This window comes from Solanum dulcamara, chromosome 6 (genome assembly GCF_947179165.1).
Source record: "Solanum dulcamara chromosome 6, daSolDulc1.2, whole genome shotgun sequence".
Classification (NCBI taxonomy): Eukaryota; Viridiplantae; Streptophyta; class Magnoliopsida; order Solanales; family Solanaceae; genus Solanum; species Solanum dulcamara.
The window spans coordinates 4,778,727-4,802,388 of record NC_077242.1 but is presented as its reverse complement, the minus strand read 5'-3'; the positions used below and the strand labels follow the sequence as shown (position 1 = coordinate 4,802,388).

The 23,662-nt window shown below is 34.2% G+C and overlaps 1 long non-coding RNA gene and 1 pseudogene across 2 annotated transcripts; both read left to right on the top strand.

The window, feature by feature from the left end:
• The first annotated feature begins 1,088 nt into the window (after positions 1–1,088).
• Positions 1,089–16,376, top strand: LOC129893179 (uncharacterized). 2 transcript variants are annotated; one of them, XR_008767398.1, is made up of 3 exons: positions 1,089–1,360; positions 15,250–15,314; positions 16,152–16,376. It is a non-coding gene; the product is annotated as an uncharacterized LOC129893179 (long non-coding RNA). The 2 variants fall into 2 exon arrangements; XR_008767399.1 differs by lacking the exons at positions 1,089–1,360; positions 15,250–15,314 and adding an exon at positions 4,903–5,101.
• Positions 16,377–19,775: 3,399 nt separating this feature from the next.
• LOC129891856 (F-box/LRR-repeat protein At4g14103-like) lies at positions 19,776–20,377 on the top strand (annotated as a pseudogene).
• The last annotated feature ends 3,285 nt before the right edge of the window (positions 20,378–23,662 follow it).

The following is a 23,662-nucleotide window of genomic DNA, read 5'->3' as shown; positions in this document are numbered from 1 at the left end:
AATTTAATTATTAATCAACTTTTCACAATTCTTCTAGCATTCTATATAAAATCCTTTAGTAGAAAGAATTTGTTAAAACATTTCACTTCCATTAAAAACTTTTTGATTTAATACGAGAAAACTTATTTAAATTTAAAAATTTAAAAATAAATACGAAAAGGGGAAAATATTGGTAATATAAAATAATGAGCATGGGAACTTAAGATGCCTTAAGTTTTTCTTTTTTTCCTTCCTCTAAAACTTACTTGTTTCTTAAGGTAAGTTGTTTATAATTTTATTTATATAAGTAGAAAAAGAAATGAAATGAAATGAAACAAAGAAAAGATCAAATAAACGTTAGTCATTGATGAGATCAAATTCCCTAGTATCTTTTTATTTTTTGGCACTTGTATTTTTCTTTTCATTTACTTTCTTTAGTATATAATTATTTAATTTTTTATTTAACTTCAAAATTTCATATTTAAGATATTATTTGAAGAAAGAAGAAGAGAGAAGATATAACACTTGCAATAGCATTGTGACACACAGTAAATCATAAAAGTAAAGAGTACAAAATTATTTTGTTATATTTCATGAACTAAATACTAATAATTATTATTTTGACCGTCCCAAAATAAGTGTTATTTATGTAGGAATATTAAATGAAAAATACATAAATATTAAATCATTAGAGACATAACATATTTAGTCAAAGGTCTAAGAAGAGTTAAATGTGCATATATTCAGTCAAAGATAACTGGGTAGAATGTACTCAAGGTTAGAATGTACATATATCCAGTCAAAGATAGGAGGGTAGAATGTAATCAGACCATTAATAATCATATCACAACAATAACATTTCTAGTCAAAGATTTAAGAAGGATAGAATATATATATATATATATTCCGTCAAAGATAGGAGGGTGGAATGTACGCAAGATTAGAATATGTATATATTCAGTCAAAGATAGGACCTTAGAATAGATGCAGAGCATTAATCATATTACAACAAAAACATATCTAGTCAAAGGTCTAATAAGGGTTAAATGTATATATATCCAGTCAAAGATAGGAGCATATTATAACAATAACATATCTAGTCAAAAGTCTAAGAAGGGTTAAATGTATATATATCCCATCAAAGATTGGAGCGTAAAATGTACGCAAGGTTAGAGGATATATATATCCCATCAAAAATAGGTGTAGTATGTACATAGACTATCTGAAGTTAGAGATTTTATTTCTGGAGAAAAAAAGAGCAAAATTTCCCTTCTTCTTCCTCGAAATTCATTTTCTAGGCTTCATTATTTGTACAAGAAAAAAGCCCTAACAGTGCCAATTCGCCGTTCTCGGACTCCACTCCATTTCGCTCCGATTTCAGGTAAATCTTAACTAATCTATAAATTGTATTTATTATTTTGTATTATGAGGGAAATATATATATGTTGATGCATTGAATGTTTGCTTGTATATATATAACTTTTGCTCAAACTATTATGGTGAATACAACTGCAAATTATTTTGGTGAATCCTAACATCTGTTTTAAGTTCCTCTTTTAGCCCATTCAGGAATACCCTAATTAGACACAATGATCTGGCCAGTTTGTGACTCTAAACGAATGTTTTGCAAATTCTTGATGATACTTCTGTATAGAACCTGTTTACTTTTCATAAAAGTATAAAACTACTTTTCCAATTCTTCTAAAGAATTTACCCTAGATTAAGGCTGAAGACTTGAAGAGTCCAAATAGTGTCCTACAACTAAAACACTCATAAAAGGTATTTGAAATTTATTGTACAATTTTTTACTTAAAAAATCAATACTTTTCCTTTTTTCTTAGTGTTATGCTCTAGTTATATAGGTTCTATAGGATTTTCAAATTTTAATACTAATAAAGCTACTGATTTGATATTCTAAATTTAGCAAATGAAACAACTTCTTATATTTATTTCATTACTTAAAATGAGCAGATTTTATGAGTTGATAAAATTAATAGAAGCAAACTAGAACTACTTGAAAACATCCATTGTTTTTCTTTGAGGGTTGAGTTCTATGAAACAAAGGGAAATCCGAAATAAAACGCAAGGTCCGGTGAAGGGTCGGACTTTAAGGGGTATGATGTAGACAACCTGTTCTATGAAGCAATTTGGAGTTTGTCTACTTTTGTCAATTACGTCATTTTGATCCTCGACAGTTTCTTGAGTATGATTTGAATTATAATTTCTTGTATGATGTGTTAAAATGATTTATTTCACTTATTTATTTCTTTAAATATCGATGGACACCACTTACTAAATCTTTTGTATACCACTTAATATGCCGAGTCAAGTTAAGTATCTGTATAACATAGATATTAATAGGAGATTCTTGACGATTTCAGTTACAATGCACCTTTATTTCTTATCTAGATAGTTTGGGGATTTCATTTCTTTTGTTCTTCAATTGATTTGACAATTTGAATAATAGTTCCATCGAAATCATTTGGAGATTAATTTAGAATAGTCCATATAGTGAGGATATTTCTTACCTTGTATTGTTTCTTATTTTCTAAAGGTGCTTGGTGGCTTATGATGTCATCTATGGTAAGAAATTTTTGTCGAAGTGTACTGCCTCACATCTTTAGCAACCTTCCTGGTGATATAATTGATGTCATTTTGATGCATTTGCCTTTTAAATATGTTGTGAGGACAAGTGTATTATCAAAGATACGGAAGTATCACTGTAGTAGACTTAGAAAATTGACATTTGATAGATCTCTTTAGGTAACAAAAAGGTTAAACTATGCCCTATAGTTGAATTTACAAAGATCATCGACCAACATTTGACCCTTCATAAAGGACCCATTACTATGTTTATCCTCGATGCTAGATAAACTTAGTAATGTGTCCTTTATGAAGGGTCAAAAGCTGGTCAATGATCTTTGTAAATTTAACTGTAGGGAATAGTTTATCATTTTTTGCTACCCAAAGAGATCCTTCAAACGTTAATTTTGTAAGTCTACACCAGTGATACCTCCATATCTTTGATAATACACTAATTCTCACAGCATCTCTAAAAGGTAAACGCATCAGAATGACATCGATAATATCATCAGAAAGGTTGCTAAGAATGTCAGGAAGTAAACTTCGACAATGCTTTCTTCCCATAAAATACATCATAAGCCACCCAACACTTGTAGAAAATAAGAAATAATACGAGATAAGGAATCTCTAAACTATATGGGCAATACTGAAATAATCTCCAAACCATCTGGATGGAATTACTATTTACATTGTCAAATCAATAGAAGAATAGAAAGAATATAATGGAATCCCCAAACTATATATCTAGATAAGAAATAAAGGTGCATTGTAATTGAAATCGTCAACAATCTCCAATATTATACTTGACCTATTAAGTGGTACACAAAATATTTAGTAAGTTGTGTGGATATTTAAATAAGTGAAACACATCATATTGGATATTTTGTAATATATAGAGATCTTAAAATGAACATGACTATTACTGATATATCCAACAACGAATTCTCAGTAATTGTTGGGCATTGGCTAAGATCAAGCATATCTAACAGATACATCCATGAGCAATCTCAGATAAGCCTTCATCACCAACAAAAGACATATTCCACAAGGAAAGATCTCTGAGAGTAGGGAACCTCGAGCAATAGACTTGAGACCAACATCAATCACACCATGACAATGGTTGTTTCCCTGAATAGATAGCTTTGCTAAACCTCCATGGTTTGTAGTTCCAATGGCAATAACAACAAGTCAGACTTGCTGCTATTGCCGTTGAAACTGCAAACCGTGGATCTGTTCAGGGAAACAACCTTTGTCATGGTGTGACTGATGTTGGTCTCAAGGCTTTCGCTCGAAATTGCCCTACTCTCAGAGATCTTTCCTTGTGGAATGTGTCTTCTGTTGGTGACGAAGGCTTATCTGAGATTGCTCATGGATGTCATCTGTTAGAGAAGCTTTATCTTCTCCAATGCCCAACAATTATTAATAAGTATTTGTTGGACATATAAGCAATTGTTAAGAATGGAGGAAGGCGAATGAAACGAAACAAAGAAAAGATCAAATAAACGTTAGTCATTGATGAGATCAAATTCCCTAGTATCTTTTTGTTTTTTGGCACTTGTATTTTTCTTTTCATTTACTTTCTTTAGTATATAATTATTTAATTTTTTATTTAACTTCAAAATTTCATATTTAAGATATTATTTGAAGAAAGAAGAAGAGAGAAGATATAACACTTGCAATAGCATTGTGACACACAGTAAAATCATAAAAGTAAAGAGTACAAAATTATTTTGTTATATTTCATGAACTAAATACTAATAATTATTATTTTGACCGTCCCAAAATAAGTGTTATTTATGTAGGAATATTAAATGAAAAATACATAAATATTAAATCATTAGAGACATAACATATTTAGTAAAAGGTCTAAGAAGAGTTAAATGTACATATATATTCCGTCAAAGATAACTGGATAGAATGTACTCAAGGTTAGAATGTACATATATCCAGTCAAAGATAGAAGGATAGAATGTAATCAGACCATTAATAATCATATCACAACAATAACATTTCTAGTCAAAGATTTAAGAAGTATAGAATATATATATATATATATATATATTGTCAAAGATAAGAGGGTGGAATGTACGCAAGATTAGAATATGTATATATTCAGTCAAAGATAGGACCTTAGAATAGATGCAGACCATTAATCATATTACAACAAAAACATATCTAGTCAAAGGTCTAATAAGGGTTAAATGTATATATATCCAGTCAAAGATAAGAGCATATTATAACAATAACATATCTAGTCAAAAATCTAAGAAGGGTTAAATGTATATATATCCCATCAAAGATTGGAGCGTAAAATGTACACAAGGTTAGAGGATATATATATATCCCATCAAAACTAGGTGTAGTATGTACATAGACTATCTGAAGTTAGAGATTTTGTTTCTAGGGAAAAAAAAGAGCAAAATTTCCCTTCTTCTTCCTCGAAATTCATTTTCTAGGCTTCATTATTTGTACAAGAAAAAAGCCCTAACAGTGCCAATTCGCCATTCTCGGACTCCACTCCATTTCGCTCCGATTTCAGGTAAATCTTAACTAATCTATAAATTGTATTTATTATTTTGTATTATGAGGGAAATATATATATGTTGATGCATTGAATGTTTGCTTGTATATATATAACTTTTGCTCAAACTATTATGGTGAATACAACTGCAAATTATTTTGGTGAATCCTAACATCTGTTTTAAGTTCCTCTTTTAGCCCATTCAGGAATACCCTAATTAGACACAATGATCTGGCCAGTTTGTGACTCTAAACGAATGTTTTGCAAATTCTTGATGATACTTCTGTATAGAACCTGTTTGCTTTTCATAAAAGTATAAAACTACTTTCCCAATTCTTCTAAAGAATTTACCCTAGATTAAGGCTGAAGACTTGAAGAGTCCAAATGGTGTCCTACAACTAAATCACTCATAAAAGGTATTTGAAATTTATTGTACAATTTTTTACTTAAAAAATCAATACTTTTCCTTTTTTCTTAGTGTTATGCTCTAGTTATATAGGTTCTATAGGGTTTTCAAATTTTAATACTAATAAAGTTACTGATTTGATATTCTAAATTTAGCAAATGAAACAATTTCTTATATTTATTTTATTACTTAAAATGAGCAGATTTTATGAGTTGATAAAATTAATAGAAGCAAACTAGAACTACTTGAAAACATCCATTGTTTTTCTTTGAGGGTTGAGTTCTATGAAACAAAGGGAAATCCGAAATAAAACGCAAGGTCCGGTGAAGGGTCGGACTTTAAGGGGTATGATGTAGACAACCTGTTCTATGAAGCAATTTGGAGTTTGTCTACTTTTGTCAATTACGTCATTTTGATCCTCGATAGTTTCTTAAGTATGATTTGAATTGTAATTTCTTGTATGATGTGTTAAAATGATTTATTTCACTTATTTATTTCTTTAAATATCGATGGACACCACTTACTAAATCTTTTGTATACCACTTAATATGCCGAGTCAAGTGAAATATCTGTATAACATAGATATTAATAGGAGATTCTTGACGATTTCAGTTACAATGCACCTTTATTTCTTATCTAGATAGTTTGGGGATTTCATTTCTTTTGTTCTTCAATTGATTTGACAATTTGAATAATAGCTCCATCGAAATCATTTGGAGATTAATTTAGAATAGTCCATATAGTGAGGAGATTTTTAACCTTGTATTGTTTCTTATTTTCTAAAGGTGCTTGGTGGCTTATGATGTCATCTATGGTAAGAAATTTTTGTCGAAGTGTACTGCCTCACATCTTTAGCAACCTTTCTGGTGATATAATTGATGTCATTTTGATGTATTTGCCTTTTAAATATGTTGTGAGGACAAGTGTCTTATCAAAGATACGGAGGTATCAGTGTAGTAGACTTAGAAAATTGACATTTGATAGATCTCTTTGGGTAACAAAAATGGTTAAACTATGCCCTATAGTTAAATTTACAAGGATCATCGACCAACATTTGACCCTTCATAAAGGACCCATTACTATGTTTATCCTCGATGCTAGATAAACTTAGTAATGTGTCCTTTATGAAGGGTCAAAAGCTGGTCAATGATCTTTGTAAATTTAACTGTAGGGAATAGTTTATCATTTTTTGCTACCCAAAGAGATCCTTCAAACGTTAATTTTGTAAGTCTACACCAGTGATACCTCCATATCTTTGATAATACACTAATTCTCACAGCATCTCTAAAAGGTAAACGCATCAGAATGACATCGATAATATCATCAGAAAGGTTGCTAAGAATGTCAGGAAGTAAACTTCGACAATGCTTTCTTCCCATAAAATGCATCATAAGCCACCCAACACTTGTAGAAAATAAGAAATAATACGAGATAAGGAATCTCCAAACTATATGGGCAATACTGAAATAATCTCCAAACCATCTGGATGGAATTACTATTTATATTGTCAAATTAATAGAAGAATAGAAAGAATATAATGGAATCCCCAAACTATATATCTAGATAAGAAATAAAGGTGCATTGTAATTGAAATCGTCAACAATCTCCAATATTATACTTGACTTATTAAGTGATACACAAAATATTTAGTAAGTTGTGTCAATATTTAAATAAGTGAAACACATCATATTGAATATTTTGTAATATATAGAGGTCGCTAGACTGAATAAGATTCTCATCTCAAAGGATTTGGATGGCTGTTTCAGAAATATAAAACAAAGTATGCTTCATATAGTAACTTCAGACCACTCCACTATTATTCTTCAATGTAGGGACTAGGAAAATTCCAAATCCTTTTTCAAACTTGAAAACTGGTGATTGTAAATAGAGGGTTTTAAACAGAAGATTGAGAATTAATGAGATTCTTTCAATACTAGCAACCCAAATTTTGTACTTATGATGACAAATATGAAACATTTGAAGGAAAAACTCAAGGAATAGGGCAAGTCTGTTCAGGGGAACTTAGTAATATAGAAACAAAGTGTGTAGACTCAGCTAGCAGCTTTAGAAGGAATTCAGGAGCACAAAGCTTTACATGAGGAGGAAATAACATCTAGATTTAGTCTTACCAATGAATTGGAAGAGATTGCTAGGAAAGAGGAGATTGCTTGGAGACAAAGGTCTAGGGCAATATGGTTAAAAGAGGGGGAGGGGTTAGAAATACTAGTTTATTTTTCCATAAAATTGCTAATGCACACAGAAGATCCAACACCATTGACAAGTTGAAAATGAAAAGGGTGATAGAGGAAATAAAGAGAGAAATTGTGTCCTTCTATAAGAAACTTTATGCAGAGCCTGAGGTATGGAGACCAAAACTAGAGATGAGAAATTGCCCCAAAATTAGTAAACGGGAAAACCTTATGCTTGAGGCCCCTTATGAGCCTCAGGAGATCCTGCAACGCATCAGTGCATGTGTTGGATATGGTTTTACAATGGTGTTTTTTAAACAATATTGGGCATTGTCAAAGTGTGACTGATAGCAGCTATTCAGAACTTCCATGAAAAAAGCTACTTTGAAAGAAGCTTCAATTCCACTTTTGTGGCCCTGATACCAAAAAAAGTGGGACCAATGGAGTTGACTAAGTTTAACCCATTAGTCTGATTGGGGGAATACCCGAAATTATAGCAAAGATTCTGGCAGAAAGATTGAAGAAGGTAGCCCATGATTTAGTGGATAGGCAATAAGTGACTTTCATCAAGGAGAGGCAAATCATGGATGTTGTATTAATAGCAAATGAATGTATAGAGTCAATAGAGAGAAGTTGCAAATAAAAAAATGTTTGCAAACTGGATATCCAAGAAGCACATGACCATCTAAACTGGAATTTCCTCATCTAGATGCTTGGCAAAATGGGTTTCCTAAGCAAGTGGAATAATTGGATTAAATATTGCATTAATACTGTGAAGATTTCTATCCTAATCAATAGATCCCCTATTCTCATTCTATTCATTATTGTTATGGAAGCGATGAGAAATTTAATTAACACAGAAAAGGACAAGAACTGGATCAGAGGCTTCCTAGTAGGTGATTTAAGCAACATGGAGATCACACATCTTCAATATGCAGATGATATCTTAGTATTTTGTGAGGCAGTACATGAACTGATCAAGATGTTGAGGGCGATATCTGTAATATTTGAAGCAAGTGTTATGGTTGCCTATTAATTGGGGTAAGAATTTTGTTTATCCTATTAACACAGTGAATGCAATCGAAGGCCTAGCTAATATATTAGGTATAAAGGTTGGTGAACTCCCAAGTATTTACCTATGCATGCCTATGGAAGCCAAAAATAAATCAAAAGGGATCTGGTTAGGGTATTGGAGAACTATGAGAAGAGACTTACCAATTAGAAATGCCAATACTTGTCACTGGGAGGTAGATTGACTTAGGTTAATAGTGTACTTTATGCAATCCCTTCTTATATGATGTTTAAATTTCCTATGGCAGCTAGTGTGTCCAATTGTATTGATGCTCTGAGGAGGAAATTTCTAAGGCAAGATATTAAAGACAGGAGGAAGTACTACTTAGTTAAGTGGGAGGAATTAATAGTGAGCAAGGAAATAGGGAGACTGGGCATGAAGAACCTAAAGAAACAAAACCAAAGCTTGATTTGAAATGGTTATGAAAGTTTGCAAATGAAGGATGTGATTACTGCTAAATATGGGATGGAGGACAAGTGGATGACAACATAAGTTACAATTCCATATAAATGCACTGTATGGAGAGCCATAAGGAATCTGTGGCCAATGGTACAAGCAAGAACCAGAGTGAAGATGGAAAATGGCAGGAAGACCTCCTTCTGGGATGACAAGTGGAATGGAACAGCAGTTTTGAGACAAGCACACGCTATCATATTTACACTATGTCAATGGCAACAAGCCACTGTAGCTAATATGTCAACTAGGAAGGGTTGGAATCTTGGCCTAAGAAGACAACTAAGTGACTGGGAGATTGAAAATATGACAGAATTGCTCAACTAGTTAGATGTTCACAGAAGTTTTGCTGAGGAAAATGATGTACTAATATGGCAGGAGGGCAGTAAAGGTGATTTCTCAGACAAGTCTGATTATAAGGCCCTTAATAGGACAAGGGGACAGGAGAAAGAGTGGCCATGAAAGATGATATGAAAACCTAAGGTGCCTTACGAAGTGAATTGTTTCACTTGGCTTTTGGCAAAAGAAGTTGTTCTAACATATGAGAACCTGAACAAGAGTGGTCATCAGTTGGCTTCTAGGTGTTATCTGTGTGGAGAACAAGCTGAGATAGTCAACCATTTTTTCTTACATTGTAAATGGACAGAACAACTATAAAGGATGTTCACTAGTCTGAAGGTGACCAGGTGGGTGAAATCAGGATGCATTAGAGTAGTACTTAGTAGATAGAATGGGGATGGAAATGTTATAAAGAAGGAGGAGAGATGGAAGATATTGATCCAGCATGTATTCGGTGGTCAATCTGGAAAGAGAAAAATAATAGGAGCTTTGAAAATGTGTAGAACAGTCTACAGGATGTCAAAATGAAGTGTTTAGCTTTATTTTACTTTTGGTGTAAACATAGTTTATTAGCTCAAACTTAAGACATCTTTGATGTTTTAGATTGTTTATAGGCAACAAAAATAGACTTGAGCATTTGATAGATTGTAATACTTTTAAAGGGGAACTACACTTTTGATTGTAGTACAACTATGGATATATAGAGTAACATTGCCAATTTCAAAAAAAAGTACTTTAAAGTACTTTCACTAACGGAAAGTTCAAATTTATTATAAGATACTTTCTGGTATGCATGATATTAAGAGAAATACTATAAGCTAGTTAGGGATTATTGGATATTTTATAGTATATAGAGGTCTTAAATTGAAGAGACACATCTATTCATGTGAACATGACTATTATGAAAAGTCATTTATTCATGAAAGAACATGATTATTATGAGAAGTCATCTCTTAAGATCTATAAATATAAGGACTCTATATCGTGTAGGTTTACACAAGGGCTTTATTGTATCCTGAAGGGAATTGGTTGTATTTTTCTCAATATGCATACGATCAATATATCTTTAAGGAAAGTGATTCTTCACGCCTCAAAGTCATCTTATTCTTCAATTATACTTCATATTATTTTCATAACATATCATACAAGAAAACATAAATCAAATCATAATCAAGAAGCCGTCGATGATCAAAATGGCGTAACTGACCATAAAAATTAGATAAAACCCAAATGGCTTCATAGAATAGGTTGTCTACATCATATCCCTTAGAGTCCTGCTCTTTCGCGGCCCTGCATTTTTTTCGGGTTTTCCTTTGTTTCATAGAACTCAACCCACAAAAAAATAATAATGGATGTTTACAAGTAGTTCCAGTTTGCTTCTACTAATATTATCAACTCATAAAATCTACTCATTTTAAGTAATAAAATAAACACAAGAAGTTGTTTCATTTGCTAAATTTAGAACATCGAATCGGTAGTTTTACTAGTATTAAAATTTGAAAACCCTAAAGAACCTATGTAACTATAGCATGACACTAACTGAAAAGGAAATTAATTTTTTTAAAATGGTATGGTAAATTTTCAAATACCTTTTATGAGCCCTTTAATTGTAGGGCACTATTTGGACTATTCAAGTCTCTTTAGCCTCAATCTCGGGTAAGCAATTTGGTTTTTTAACTCTTTAGAGGAATTGAAAAAGTGGTTTTATACTTTTATGAAAAGAAAACAGGTTTTATACAGGAGTATCATCAAGAATTTGCAAACATTCGTCTAGGGTCACAAGTTGGTCGATGACCTTTGTAGATTTAGTTGTAGGCCATAGTTTATCCTTTTTTTGTTTCCCAAAGAGATCCATCAAGTGTCAACTCTTTAAGTCTACACCAGTGATGCCTCCATATCTTTGATAAGACGCTTGAGCTCACAACTTCTTTAAAAGTCAAACGCATCAGAATTATATCATCAGGAAGTACGTTAGGCAATAAAATTCGACAATTCTTTCTTCCCATAGGAGGCATCATAAGCCACCAATTACCTATAGAAAATAAGAAACAATACGAGGTAGTGAATCTCCAAACTATATGGACAATACTAAAATAATCTCCAAACTATCTAGATGAAACTACTATTCACATTGTCAAATCAATAGAAGAACAAATGGAATGAAATCCTCAAACTATCTAGATAAGAAATCAATGTGCATTATAATTGAGATCATCAACTATCTCCTTTTAATATCTATGATATACCAATATTTAACTTGAATTGAGATACCACATGGAGTACTATAAGACTCCAAAAATTGAAAAGTTGAAAAATAAAGTTTAAAGGAAAATCACAGAAAAAGTTGCAGCTTTTTGACCTCTACGAGGCCTCTCACCGGCCGTATAAAGTATCATGGCTCGTGGAAAGGAGCTGTAGAGGTGGCTTGGAAAAGTTGGGGAAAGGAAAGAGTTATACAGGCCCTTCAATAGACCGTGAAAGGAACCACGGCCCCGTGAAGTGACCAAGAAACTGGGGAAAATCAAGTGGAGTTCACAATCAGGTCCACGAACCTTATACCCTACCACGAATCATGGAAACCCAACCCTCCAAAGTATTCATGGCCTTTCTTCATGGGGCGCTCCATGATCCGTGGAGACCTTCATAGGCCGTGAAGGAGCCCGTGGAAGTCAACTCATCCAAGCCCAGTTCCCCATCCAGTTCACGACCATCACCACAGACTATGGTGACTTTAACGATCCATGGTGACCTCCCGTCTAAGTGACCTCATCCAGTTTTAAAAGAGGGCTGTTTTAGTCTTTATCCAACCTTTTTTATGATGTATTTGGATAATTTTTGAGGATTTATCCTATTCTATTAACTACCCTAAAACCCTCATAACTCCCTTATTCACTCCCTAACACCTAAATCACAAAAATCTTCTATCTAAAAGTTCTACCAAGGTCTTCTTCTTCCTCAAATAAGATTTCAAGGGTTTCAAGTTCAAGTCTCAAATTCAAGTGCATTTAAAGCTTCTATAGTCGAAGGTATGTGAAAATTCATCCATGGATCTTTCCATTCATAGAGTCTCAAGGTTCTTCTTCAAATTCCTTTGTGAATTCTTCTTCAAGCCCTAATTTTCATGAAATTGCATTGGGTCATCTCAATTGTAGTCTATTTCATTATTATTGATCTAATTATGCATAACTCAAGTTACATTGTATGATTTCAAGTTGATTTTCATGGACCCATGCCATATGAATTTTTAAGTATGATTTTAATGATTTATGATCATGATTTATAAATGGTTTTTATGAATGATTTATGAATGATTATCAAGGCTTATGAATGACTCATAAAAAGTAATGAATGATGATGAACTATGATTTCAATGATGTATCAAACAAAGTATAAAGGTTGTGATGGATTTTCCTCAGACACTCATGTTAAAGATGGTGAATGATTCTCTCACCGATTCATGAATTCATAAGAATTGAAAGGCTTTCTCATTCTTGTATAAATCAATCATGTTAATAAGCTACTCTGACTATTTTATAATGATGGATTGGTATCTATTATTACCATTTCTAATGATGCTAATAACTATGATTTATGAATTTTGTGGACAAAATAACTATAACACCCCTCAAAATTTTTCCTAAGATTCGGACCCTTCTTGTATTTAGGTAGGGTCGAACTCGAGTATTATGGAGCATTTGCATGAGTAAGATGAGTCGTTGAGAAATTTAGCAGTGTTAGAGGTGATGTGGGGTCATGAAGGACCCCTAGGACCAAATCAAATCCAAAAGATTCGTCGTGGCTAAGTTTAAGGAGGAGTTCGCATAAAGGTTGACTTCTAATAACCCTATCTTTTAAAAGACGATAATCTGGGCGGCCCACGACCCATCAAATTAAAGTTCATCGAGTCTTCTTTCCAACGCCACCAAGAATGTAATTTTTGGAGTTCGAAGTCGAAAATATGGCGATCCTAAGATGAACTAGCACAGCAGAGATTTTCAGGCCTGGGTTGCAATTGCTGGAAAACTGGGCTTGGCACCTCAATGGCGCGACGCGCCACTATCGCACCAGAAACATGCCTCAGTAGTTTGGGCTCTGGCGCGGCGCGCCACTATAAGGTGTGCAGGGTTTTCAAGCTAATTTCCAGAACTCAGAAAATATTGGCCTTGGCGTCGTAAGGGCGCAACGCGCCACTATCGCGCTAAGAATGTGCCTCAGTAGTTTGGTCCTTGGCACGGCGCGCCACTACGAGATGTACAGGTTTTAGGCATAATCAGCCTGGCGCTGTAATGGCGCGACGCACCGCTATCGCGCCAGGTGCATTTTTGCCTATTTTTCAGAACTTTTGAGAAGGGGCAATTTGGGAACTTACCCAAATTATATATGTATCACTCTATACTATTTTGAGATCATATTTTCAACCCCCACTCTCTCTCTAAAAAGCCCTAGGAGTTCCTCTCTCTCTCTCTTCTTCTTCTCTATTTCCAACAAGAAGGGTTCCAAGAGCTTCAAGATTTGAGTCCTCCATTGAAGACCCAACATCAAGGTTTTCTCCAAGTCTTCGCTTAGGTGTGTAAGGCTATCCAAAATATAGGTTGAGTCCACCCATGTGCCCTACTCTTGCTTTGAGGTTAGATGTCCATAAAAATGGAGTTTCTTGGTAGGGTTTATACTTGAATGAGTTTTGTCCCCTATTTATTTGATGCTATACGTGTTGATGTTGTTGAGCTAAGAAGTTCCTAAAAGCCTAATATTAGTATGAGTTGATGGAGATGACTTGTTATTATGTTTTGTTGATATCTTTAGCCATGTGATTATGTTGCTTAAGTCAATTTCCTTAAATGTGTTATTCTCCTTGAATTGTTGAGCTAAAGTCATAGAGTTGTGATGAGTCTTGAGGAGATGTCATAAATGCTTATCTAAATGAGGCTTGATTGAGTTGATTTGAGGATGGAATTAACGAGTGGACAAGGTCCTAAATGAGACTTGCCATTACGACTTAATTGAGTTAAAATGAGAACCGAGTTGATGAGGTGGCAATGTACCATATGAAACTAGCCGTGAGGGCTTGTTTGAGATGATTGAAGGAGTTTTATGAGCATGGAGTCATGGGAGGAGTATCGAGCACCGAGGCGGGTGAGAGTACAGTCCATACTCGAACCCTAGAAACTATGCTGCCAACGTAGGTAGGGATGGAACCGTTAAAGTCGGATGCTTCCTGTGGGATCGAACCGTTAAAGTCGGATGTTTCCCATTTTATTATCCTGAAATGATAGGACTTGACTAATCGATGGTATCCATGATTAGGGAGGCGTTCATGCTCTGGCAAGGTATGGACGGATGTGGAAACGACGTCTGATTATTGTACTATCACTGGCTCATAAGTGATGGTTGTCGGATAAGAGAAACTCCCATTTAGGTCTTGATAGTGCTCTGAGTCAGTTGAGTTGAGTGGCTTATGAGTTTGTCCTGTCTAAACTATCTCTTGTTAGACTTAGGGCATTGGAGTGAGTTGCTATATGCCTATGAGTTAGTCCCGTCTAAACTATTCTCGTTAGACTTAGGACACTTGAGTGAGTTGTCATGTATGTATGAGTTGAGTCCCTGAGTTGACATTGATGTTTGTTTGATGTTGTTTCATCTGGACATTTTACATACTCGTACATTCCATGTACTGATGCCATTTGGCCTGCATCGTTTCATGATGCAGAGACAGGTACTAGAGATTATTAACCGATGCTCCGTTGAAGATCCACATACACTTCCAGCCAGTTGGTGAGCCCTCCTAGTTTCTGGAGGATATTGAGCTTTCTTGTATAGCTTTGTTGTCGTTTCCTTTGTTTGTTGTTGGTAGCCATGGGCTTGTTATTGGCACCTTCTAGACTTTGATAGAGGCTTCATAGACTATAGTGTGGGCAGGTTGGATTGCTACTATTGAGAAGTCTTGTTATATTTACTTGATGAGTTGTTATGATTGAACCCTCCTTTGAGTGAATGCGATTGAATGATAGTGTGACTGAATCAGGTAGTTCGCTTGAAGGCTAGAAATGACTTTTGAGTGTTGGTCACGTCTAGGATACCCTCCTAGGGCGTGACAATAACTAAGCACCGAGAAGACTTTAAGGTGGGGTTCAATCCGGAAGTTCAAGTAGTGACCCAAGGAAATCCTAGTAGAAACCTTTAGTCTCTAACTACGTTGCCTGCGTAGGTTTCTTTTTGCCAATATGGCCTAGCTAGTGGATCCACAAATAGCTCAATGTTAAAGAAGGTTCTTACGAAGTCTACCTTGGGAAAATATCCTCTATTCTCGATGTGGGAGTTACATCGGATTTTATGTTATAGCTCGCATGGTCTTATATGTCAGTTAAAGGTCCCATCCCATACAAAGGTATATGAAATGATATAAGTTCTTATGATGTTTATGATGCATTAACTACATGATTATAATATTCAAATGGTTTCAAGTTTTACTTATGTTTTCAAGATATTGGTCATGCATCCCATGTTTCTATTGCGTATTCTCTATTATCATTGCTCAAGCATATTTCTCACATACTTAGTGCATTTCATGTACTAACGCATACTTTTTTCTTATATTGTATCATAATATAGGGATTGATGAGCATCACACACCTCCCACTCATGGTTAGAGTTGAGCTCCATTCTCCTATTATTGGTGAGTCCTCACGATTCGAGGACAGGACATTTACTCTTTTATATATTCCTATGAATTTATCTTTTGGGTGAGCTAGGAGCTTTATCTAGACTAGTAAAGGCGTGTTAGATGTTCATGGAGTCTGTATTGTCTTTCCATTTGAGTTGAGACTTTATTTCCACTTTCATGATTTAGCCTTATCGCTTTAATTACCTTATGTATGCTCATATATGATATGCTAAGAGGCATGGTTGGAGTCCTTCGGGATTCTGATCGTCGTGTCACGTCTAGGACCTGGCTTGATTCATGACAAGTACACAAAAGTTTTAGTAAGTGGTGTCAATATTTAAAGAGGTGAATAAGTAAAACAAATCATTTTAAAACGTCATACAAGAAAACACATTTCAAATCATACTCAAGAAATTATCAAAGATCAAAATGACGCAATTGACCATAAAAATTAGATAAACCCCAAACTGTTTCATGGAATAGGTTGTCTATATCACACCCCTTAGGGTTCAAACCTTCTCCAGAACCTAAGTTTTGTGTGTTAGGTTTCCCTTTAATTCATCGAACCCACAAAGAAAAACAATGAAGTTTCCAAGTAGTAAAATATGCTCATTTGAAGTAATAAATTATATATAAGATTTAAAACACCAAACCAGTACCTTTACTAGTATTAAATTTTGCAATTCCTAACAGTATAACAAATAAAGTATTTGTGGCAATTATTTATCGGCAATAATATAATTGTCGATATATTATAATTAGCAATAATAATAAGTATGAGCATTTATAACCAACATTCTATCGCTAAAGGCTTTAGTTTCTCTCATGAAATGACGTTTACTCAATTGCCTATAAATATTTGTTGTTGTGTAAAAAACCTATATAACTTCAGTCTCCAACGTGACATTAACCCAAAAAGAAAATCTATTGTCACTAAATGTCTTTTTTGAGAGTTAGTTTTGCAGATACCATTAAAATAGTATAAGGCCGATGATATAACTGGTTGTAAATGGTTTGCATCACTTATATAGCCCTATGATATATAATGTTTAGTATAGGAAGAACATATGTGACTATATTTGTTGAGGGAAAATATCTTTCAAATGATAGTTTATATTGGATGGTGATAAAAAAACATGATGTTTTTAATCTTCTGGTTTTCAGAAAATGGTGCTTTCTTCCAAGCTTCATTTCCAAGTCCAAAACAATCATTTGTGCTTTTATCACGTGGGCAAAATGGGAATGTATATTTTACTTCTTGGAAGAGGATTTGTGCCACTTCTACTTTTGAAAATTTTGAGCAGAGGAATCATCCTCTCATTGACATCCTTCCTGATAAATGCCTCTTTGAGTTATTCAAACGTCTTCCCAGTGGCCAAGAGACAAGTGCATATGCTTGTGTTTCCAAGCGCTAGCTTACATTTTTAAGCAGCATTCGCAAGGATGAGATTGCAGAATCTAATGCATATCTTGCCAGGTCCCTTGTTGGTAGGAAAGCCACAGATGTCAGATTTGGTGCTATTGCCATTGTAACTGAAAATCATGGAGGTTTAGCAAGCTAGCTATTCGGGAAACAACCTTTATCGTGGTGGGACTGATGCTGGTCTCAAGGCTATCGCTCGAGGTTGTCATAATCTCAGAGATCTTTCCATGGGGAATGTGTCTTTTGTTGGTGATGAATGCTTATCTGAGGTGTCATCTGTTAGAGAAGCTTGATCTTTTCCAATGCCCAACAATTACTGATAACTCTTTGTTGGCCAAGAATAAAACCACGTTGTCTACGAATATGTAATGCACTTCCCCAATTCCTCTCCCTCTCAAGAGTTGAATGCCAAATTGCTTGCCCTAGATTGAGATTGAAGACTTGAAGAGTCCAAATAGTGAGAGAAATAAAAAGGAAACTTAATTTGTGAAAACTTTCTATATATGTGTCAAATTATCATGTACAAGTTTTATACTAGCAACAGGGACTAAAGTGTACTAAACACTACTTTCTAACAAACTGCTATGGCTAGCTATACAATTGAAATATCTATACATGTATATTTCTAGAAAAATCTAAGAAAAGATAGTATATCTTTGTCATGTATATTTATGTACACAATTATTTTCTGGAAATTTGAGCATGTAAAGGTTCATGGGATACTTACTTAAATATACAATATTAAGAAAATATTTACCATTTATAGCAATAAATATTTTTTTTCAGTGAACACTTATAATACAATTTTAATACATAATGCAGAGAACTATTTATAAAACATATATAATACAATTTTTATAGATGGATAATATATTTATCACATATTTTAATAGATTTATAATACATTATGTTTGTTTCTTACTACACAAACATAATATATATTTTAAAACACTTATAATACATTTATATTGTATGCATAATTCACTTTTAATACAATTGTAGATTTATCATAGTATTGCTATATATTGCTATAAATGGTAATAAATAAAAATTATCGCTAAAATCGATAATTAATTTTTAAAAAGCACTCAATCAATTAATTTTTCCAAGGTTCATTTCGTTGGCCCAATCCTGATAGATGTTCAACACTTGCTCCAGCCCATTTCTTTGGGCCAAATTGAATAATAGACATGGATGATGACTTTGTGTCTTCAATTGAAGACCTTTGTTGTTGTCTGAAGACATTGTCTACTTCATTCACTTTCATCACAACCATCATCGCTTCTCCTTAATTTGTTTTCATCCTTATTCCAAGTCTTCATAACCTTCTTTTTCTTTTGAATTCTAACAAATAGTGCCTTACAGTTGAAGAACTTATAAAAGATATTTGAAATTTACTACCATTTAGAAAAAAGATCATTACTTTTCCTTTTGGGGTTAGTGTTATGCTTTTGCTATATAGGTTCTTTAGTTTTTGCAAAAAAAATAAACTAGTAAAGCAACTGATTTGATATTCTAAATCTATCAAAAAAACTGTTGCTTATGTTTATTTTATTACATCTAGTGAGTAGATTTTATGAGTTGAAAAAACATTCATTATTTTTCTTTGTGGGTTGAGTTCTATGAAACAAAAGAAAGCCCAATGCACAAAGCGCAGGGTCCGGAAGGGCCACAAGCCTACCTTTTCTATGAAATATTTGGGGTTTATCTAATGTTTATGGTCAATTAAGTCATTTTAATCCTTGATAGTTTCTTGAGTATGATTTTAATTGTGTGTTCTTGTATGATGTGTTAAAAGATGATTTGTTGCACTTATTCATTTCTCTAAATATTGACACCACTTACTAAAACTTGTGTGCATATTCGCATGACAGATATATTAATAGGAGACAGCTGATGATTTCAATAACAGTGCACCTTTATTTCTGATCCAGATAGTTTGGGGATTCCATGCTTCATTTATTATTATAGTTTTACAGGTTCTTGGTGATTATTGTTATAAGTGTTCCTTTTGTTCTTGTATTGATTTGAGAGTGTGAATCGTAGTTCCGTGCAGATAGTTTGGAGATTATTTTAGTATTGTCCATATAGCATGGAGATTTTTTACCTTGTATTGTTGTTTATCTTAAACAAGTTCTAGTGGTTTATGATGCCTCCTAAGGGAAGAAATCATTGTCAAAGTTTAATGCCTGATACCCTTAGGAATCTTCCCCATATTGTAATCAATGTCATTCTGATGCATTTGCCTTGTAAAGATGTTGTGAAGATAAGCGTCTTATCAAAGAAATGGAGGTATCACTGTTGTAGACTTACAGAGTTAGACGCTTGACGAATCTCTTTGGAAAACAAGAAAGGATTTACTAAACCCTACAGTTAAATTTAGGAAGAACATCTACCAGTTTTTGACCATCATGGAGGACCCATTACTAAGTTTACCCTTGATGCTGTTCATCTAGAAAGCTTTCTGAGATTGATAAGTTTATATGTTTCCCCTCGAGGAATTACATTCAACATCTCACTCTGCACCTTCCCATTAGAAAGCTATACAAATTGCCGACTTCACTTCTCACATGTTCGCAACTGAGACATCCGGATCTTCATTATTGCTCGATACATCATCCATCTGATTTTCAAGGATTTGATAAGTTTATTAGCCTGGAACTATGTGGAGTCTCAATTTCTTCTGAATTGCTAGAGAGTTTAATATCTCATTGCCCCTTGCTTGAGCAGTTAGTGCTGTCTATCTCATAAAATTTACACAGGATCGAAATTACTGCCCTCGTGTTTAGATTGTTCGATTTCACAGGCGATATAAGTCCTATCTGCCTAACCCTCGTTCGGTAAAAGTGTCTCTGCCAGGTGACAATATGTAGCCAGAGAATCTTGATTTTACCAAGGTTTTCGAGTCTTGTTCTTCTCTCGAGCTCCTCAGCTTTGACTTCTTTAATTCGGGGTGTAAATATTGCTTCATGACTTTAGTGTTATGCACTTTAGCGGATGGAATATCTTTTGGGCTGACTTAATCTTGAATTTATGTAATCTTTTCTTAGTTCTTTGCTGAAGAAGGATATGATACACCAACAAAGCTTCTCTTTAATCTTAGCAGTGTCAAACGATTTTACCTGCTGACATTTTGCTAGTGAAATCATATAAGCTTTCATATTCTCTTTGTTTGATAAGAAATTTTTCAGATTTGGAATATTTCGAAATGCAGGTTTGGAGTGCTTTGACTCTTCTCATTCTTATTTAATGGTTATTTGTCGTACTTTTTGGATCCTCAATAATTTGAAAGTTGATTTTTTGTTATCTTTTTTATGTTTCGATGAAAGATGATAGTAATACTAAAGAATCCCTTGAACTGAAAGTTCCAAAAACAACCTTAAACTATACCCCAAACTTAAATGACATCTTTAAAATATATTTTTTGACAGAAAACATCCTTCAAGTAGTTGAGAGTTAACAATTTTCATCCTTTAGTTAGATATTGTTAAAAAATTATGGATCCTACAAAAACATGTGTAATTCAAAATAACAAAAAGTTTTTCTGCATAATTCATAACCTACTATAAAAAGCTCCTGAAAAAAATAATATTAAAAATCATAGACACCATTGCATGCTGAAACAAAAAATGTTGGGAAGGTGTGAGGATACATGATCTGTTCTTCTTCTCTTTTACCAACGGAAAGAAGCTGGAGTTTAATCATCTTCACATTTTTTAAAGTCAAATTGTAGTTAGTCGTTAGATCAATAATTTTTCATTGCAATTTGATATTAAGGTGATCAACATTCTAATTATGTCTCGCATTCGAGTTTCATTCTCCATTACTAGAAGTGGAAGTCTCCTACAAACACTGCTTAAGCAGATTCAGTTGAGAAAAAACATATTTCAACTGGTAATTTTTTAATATTAAATTACATAAAAAATAAATAAAAAAACTGTTAATTAAATTCAATCGCCCAAAAAGTTCACGATAATATCTTTGGCGTATTTTAGAATAATAAATACAAATGGGTGACTTAATTTTTGTAGAATTTGTTACATTTCTGAAATTTTTTAGCAGAAAGATGAAAATTGTTAAATTTTAAATACTTGAAGGATGTTTTCTGCTAAGAATAATTATTTTAAGGATATAATCTAAGCTTGGAGTATAGTATAAGGATGATTTTGGCCAAAAACTCCATTTAATCAATTTGGAGAAGTTAAGCTAGGAAATTTTATAGGCCTTTTTTTGGGTTAAATTTTGGTATTATATTGATGAAGTAATGAGTATAAATACCACCTTACACCAGCTCGAGCAAAGCTCATTCCCTACATGGCACAATCGATTAGGAAAGAAATAAACAAACAACTAAAAAACAAAACATCAAATACTTTGAACCTCTCTATCCCTTTGCTGGAGTTACTCTCAAATAGGGACATTTTAGTTTATCACTGTTAATGATTTTTCTTTCTACTACTTCCAAACTGTTGAAATCTTGATAGTTACACCCTCATTTATCAATTGCAATATTTGCCAAGTAGTCTGCTAATTAATTTCTTTCCCTGAGAATGTGCTAGAAAGTATGTTATTTGTCCTGAAAGGCTGTTTGTAACACCCCTCAAAATTTTTCCTAAGATTCGGGCCTTCTTTGTACATGTGTGGGGCCCATCATATTTATTTCGAAGTACGTGCTTGAGTTAAGATGAGTCCCTGAGGAGTTTAAGAGCGTTGGAGGTGATGTGGGGTAATTGAGGACCCCTAGGACCGAGCTAAGTCCAAAAGATCCATCGTGGCTAAGTTTAGGACGAGTTCACGTAAGGGTCGACTTTCAATGACCCTATCGATTGAAAGACGTCAATTTGGGTGGCCCACGACCTATCAAATTAAAGGTCGTCGAGTCTTCTTTCCAACGCCACCAAGAACGTAGATTTTGGAGTTCGGAGTCAAAAGATATGACGATCCGAAAACAAACTAGCACGGCAGGGATCCTAATCTTTGGACTGGGCTACAACTGCTGGGGAAATGGGCTTGGCGCTGTAAGGGCGCGACGCGCCACTATCGCGCCAGGAACATACCTCAGTAGTTTAGTCCCTAGCGCGACGTGCCACTAAAAGTGTGCAGGGTTTTTCAGGCCAAATTTCCAGAATTTGAGACAATAGGCTTGGCGCTGTAAGGGCGCGGCGCGCCACTATCGTGTCAGGAACATGCCTCAGTAGTTTGGTCCCTGGCGCGACGCGCCACTAAAAGCTGTGCAGGTTTTAGGCGTGATTGGCCTTGGCGCTGTAAAGGCGCGACGCGCCACTATCACGTCAGGAACATGCCTCAGTAGTTTGGTCCCTGGCGCGACGCGCCACTAAAAGCTGTGCAGGTATTAGGCGTGATTGGCCTTGGCGCTGTAAGGGCGCGACGCGCCACTATCGCGCCAAGGGCGTTTTAGCGTATTTTTAGAACATTTTGAGAAGGGGCAATTTGGGAACTTACCCAATTATATATATGTAGCCCTTGGTCTTTTGGGAACTGATTTGGCAGCCCCCACTCTCTCTCTAAAAAGCCCTAAGAGCTCTCCCTTCTCTCTTCTCTTCTTCTCCATTTCCAACCAAAAAGGAGTCCAAAAGCTTCAAGACCTCAAGCTTCCATTGAAGACCCAACACCAAAGTTTCTTCAAAGTCTTCACTAAGGTATGTAAGGCTAACCAAAACATGGGTTGAGTCCACCCATGTGCCCTATTCTTGTTTTGAGGTTAGATATCAAGAAAATGGAGTTTCTTGGTATGGTACATGTTTGAATGAGTATTGTTCCCATCTTATTTAGTATTTATGTGTTAATGTTGTTGAGCTAAGAGGTTCCTAAAACGAGTCCTTATGTAAGTATGAGAGATGATGAGGAAATGAGTTGCTAAATATGTTTTGTTGGTCTTGTTATTTATATAGATTCTATAAAGTATACTATTTTCTAAAAAAATATTGCCTATTATAAGAATGTCAATTTGAAATCTTGAAGATATGATGAGTCATAAAGATTTTCTCAAATGGATAGAGGTAATGATTGATTTTA